Here is a 4,231-nt window from a genome sequence, read left to right as displayed (position 1 = left end):
GGTGTAGCCCCGGCTGCCTCTCCGGAGCTCAGTCTCAGAAATCCCCAGAAATCTCTCCAGCCCTGCAGGCTGGGCTGCACATGCACAGGCCTGCTGCATCCGAGCTGGTTGCAGTCACCAGCTCCGGGCGGGGGCTATTTTGGATCTGAGGGTGTCAGGAGCATAAAAGGATCAGTCTTGGAAGTTGTGGCTGAGACACAACTCTCTCAGGCAGAGAGTGCTGGCTTCCCTCCCCGCGTCTAAACTGGAGCCTGAAATAGCTGTGAGGCTAAAGACAACCTCAGAATAGCTTTTGGCTTCACCACAATCTCAGGCTAGAGCACAACACATACCCAAGAAGGGCCAAATAGGCAGCTCGTGGCGTGGGAAAGTCCTTCGGGGGAGAAAAAACGAAAATCATGATACAAAATCCAGGCTTGTCCTTGTTTGGGGAAGAGTGACAGCATGTTCAGCAACTTCAATGGCACAGCCAGTGGTTGGTGACCAGTGTGGCGAGGTCACAGAGCCAGCAGGGCAGCCATGGCTGGGGGTGCTTTGCATTGGAGAGCCTTGGTGTGGGAGCTTCTGAATGTCCAAGAAGGTACTTTCAAAAATATTCATCTCAGGGGTGCCTGGGTAGCTCAGTCGGTTGAACGTCTGACTCTTGGTTTTGGCTCAGGTCATGATCTCACAGTTTGTGGGATCGACCCCCACATTGGGCTCCATGCTGAGCATCATGGAGCTTGCTTGGGATCCTCTCTCTCCCTCTCCCTCTCCCTGTGCCCTCTCCCATTCTCTCTCTCTCTCTCTTTCTCTCTCTCTCTCCTATGGAATCCCATGGAGTTCTCTTCATGGGGCACTATCATTCCCATTTTACAGGTGAAGGAGCTGTGACTCACAGGCATTAAGAAATTTGGCTCAAGTAGTAAGTGGTAGAATTGGGATTTCAATGCTGGTCTGTGTGATTCTGGAGTTGCACAAGTAGGTAGGATTCTGACCTCTTCAAAGGGACAGAGTCATGAAGAAGACAGGTTTCCAGCTCTCAGGTGTTTGAGATCTGTCTCTGGAAGCCCTCTGGGAATGCTGGGGACACCCCCCGGGCCCCAGCCCATGCTTTAATATGGACAGAGATGGGGCTGGAGAATCCAGGGTCTCCCGGTGCAGCTGCCCCTCTCTAGCCTCCCTGGGAGGTGGGAAGTGCAGGGAGCTGGGGATCCAGGAGAGCTGAGGAAGCCTGAGGGCCACCCACCCGCTGCAGGGTGCCCATCACTTGCAGCTTCTGCTTTTGAGGCCCTTCCTTTCACTCTCAGTGGTCTGCCCCAGGAAGTGCCACATGCCCCCTTGAGGGTCTGAGACTCGTCCTCAAAGATAGATACTCTGCCATGTTTCAACACGAACCATGGTACCCTCCAGAGTGACTGCCAGAGGCAAGGGAGGAAGGATCACGTGAGAAAAAGAGCTCAGACTGAACCATGACCTAGGTTATCTCGGCTGCCGTTCCCATCCTGTTGCTCGAGACCCTCAACCAGCCAATGTGCTGTCATCCACTGCTGCTGTCCTCTGTCCCCTTACCCCTCTCAGGCAGAGACCCTGCCTCTCTTGAACCAGGCTGGGAAGATGAAGACACTAGGGAAATGTGGTGAAGGAGAGCACCACGAGAGGGCAGTGTAGAGCAACCCCCCAACTGGCCCCTGTCATCTCGCCAAGGACCTGTCCTTTTCTCAAAGCCAAGGACCAAACAGTCACCAGTGGAACACATTCTAGGGGTCCGTGAGCTTGGCATGGAGAATCTTCACATTCCTTGTGTTCGTTGCTATGGTAAGTTAACGTACAAGCATGTGTTCTGAATTATCCGATGCCACCTCATGGCTGCGCTTCAAGGCCGTCCTTGACATTTGGCAATAAGTAGCAATATGTTAATTGGCATAAACCAATGCGTGAAGGACAGAGGCATATGTAGTATGGAAATAACGTGCTTGTTCTACATGTAGCCCATGCGACGTCAACTGGTTTTGCATTTGTTCCAATAGAGCCAGCTGGTATGCAGTATACGGCAAAGCTAGGTGCCAAAGAACCTGAACCTTGGCCGTCATTTTACGAGAGGAAAACGACCTTCAATAAAACCACCTCCTCCATTACGTTGGACTTTTTGATCTTGTTGCGCCCTTTATATGATATTTAATTGGTATATTTACCTTGGGTTTAGGCTTGTATGATTTAGCAGTTTATACCTAGTTTCATACAAGCACATATTTAAGTAAAAAAATAATTTAAGTCAACACTGGTCGACCGTGAACATTTTTTTCCTCTTAACTGCCGTTACAAACACAAACTTCAGCCAGGGTGAGGCATCAGTGCTTGGAGTCAGGGAAGACGGAATAGGAAGGCTGGGGTATGAAGGACAAGGAAGTGTCCTCCTTAGAAGAGGTAGAGGCCAATCGTGGCAGAGGAAGGCTCTTGGACTTGGAAGCAGAAAGAATGGGTTGCAGTCTGGGTTTGGCCACTTTGTGGCCTCCTTGGCATGTCGGTGTCTACTTCTAAAATTCTGGCTGCTTGGTGAGCTTCCGGTCATCCAGCAACCCCTTAGCTGCTCCCCACAAGCTGGAGGGTCAGGGACTGCTGGGGGGCGGCAGGGGGAGCCAATGGGAAGTGGCTTTGGGCTACACAGATCTGCCTGACATGTATGACTGCTGGCCCCCAAGAGCCTCCCCCAAGTAAGCTGCCTACCACTTTGCAGTGAATCCATTAGTAGAGGTCAGGGGCAAATAAGCACCAGTCCATGGCAGGACCTTGCTGAAAAGAGCCCATGCTGACTTGGACTGGCCTTTCCCATCAGCACCCCCAGGGTACAGGGTCCATCAGACATTCTGGATTCCATAGACTTGGGTTAGGAATTGGACAACCTGTTTCTTTTCAAGGGTGGGAATAAAGCCAAGCCATCTGGCAAAGAAAATTCTGAAATCGCTGGGGCTTCGTCTCTCTGGGACAAGGTCCCCTCTGCTGCCGGTAAGATGGGATTGTCCTCCCCTTCTCCAGGCTCGGGTTTATCATCAACATCAATAATAATCACCACTTAAAAATAGGCCTTTATAGCTTATAAAAGCTCTTCACATGTATTATCTCATTTGGTAATCAGAATAAAGAGCTCCAGGAGAAAGATCCCAAGGCCCAGAAGTTAATAACTGTGTCTGAAAACACAGTTATAAAGTAGACACTGGAGACCAAAATCCGGATCTTTGGACCCAGGGCCCCCGTTCTTTCCACCACAAGTGCTGTTTTCACTTGCACAGTGTACAGGGGAATTGTGCAGCTGTCCCTGCCTTTGGGACACTTATGAGCCCAGATGTTTGGGTAACAGCTTCCCAACTTAGCCGTAGGATACTGGGACACATCTTGGAGTTACCCAGAGCGGTCATGCATAAATGCCTGATGCAGTTTTGATCTAAGAGAATAAAGTTGGAGTGATTTGGGCACAAAGGCTTCCTGTCCCGTAGAACATCCTCCTCTTTCTCGTCCCTGACCAAGTTCCTTGAACAGAGGACAAGGATCTTCATTCTACCACAGGGACTCAGTCCACAGGGCTGGGGGTAGGGGTGTTGCACATAAGACAGCGGGGACTAGAGGAGAGAGGAAGGGAGCAGACTGGTGCTCAGGTACTCAACTTTATCTCCTCTGCAGGTGCCTTGAATATGTGAAAGACACATAACCTGAAGAACCAGACTGGATTGGCGATCCTTTAAAACCTTTTGTTTTAAAACAGAGAAGTCTCTTTTTAAAGTGCAGTTTCCCTGGGAAATCCAAAACTTCATCATAACAAGCAGAGGTGCTCTTTTCTAAAGAGGAAGGGAGGGCAGAGTCCTATCCACAGTCCCCCAAGCTGCCGCCTCCTTTCGGGGCTCCTCATGGCACAGTTTGGGTACAGTTTGAGAATCACCTGACAGGATAGTTTGCCAGCCGGGCTCCAGGGACACTGAGGTGAACAGCACCCAAGCCCTCCCCGCCAGCACTGCATTCTCAGATCACTGCAACCCAGTGTGACATGGGCCAGGACAGGGGGTGCCTGGGTGCTATGGGACTAGAGGAGAGTGGCCCGCCCCAGCTGGAGACAGGGGGCCTGGGGCAGCGGACGCTTCCCAAGAAGGACTGGTGCTTGTAGAACACTTCTGTAAAACAAAAATACAAAAGTTTAAAAAAAAAAAAAAAAAAAAACCTGTTGGTGATTACAGATGCAAGCACATTCACAAAGTCACTG

At 50.7% G+C, this 4,231-nt stretch overlaps 1 long non-coding RNA gene across 1 annotated transcript; it reads left to right on the top strand.

The window, feature by feature from the left end:
* The first annotated feature begins 512 nt into the window (after nucleotides 1-512).
* Nucleotides 513-2,089, top strand: LOC122241545. Its single transcript, XR_006221776.1, has 4 exons — nucleotides 513-580; nucleotides 859-904; nucleotides 1,561-1,797; nucleotides 2,010-2,089. It is a non-coding gene; the product is annotated as an uncharacterized LOC122241545 (long non-coding RNA).
* Nucleotides 2,090-4,231: the final 2,142 nt, after the last annotated feature.

This window comes from Panthera tigris, chromosome C1, assembly GCF_018350195.1.
Source record: "Panthera tigris isolate Pti1 chromosome C1, P.tigris_Pti1_mat1.1, whole genome shotgun sequence".
In the NCBI taxonomy this organism is placed as follows: domain Eukaryota; kingdom Metazoa; phylum Chordata; class Mammalia; order Carnivora; family Felidae; genus Panthera; species Panthera tigris.
This window is presented reverse-complemented; position numbering and strand designations above follow the sequence as displayed.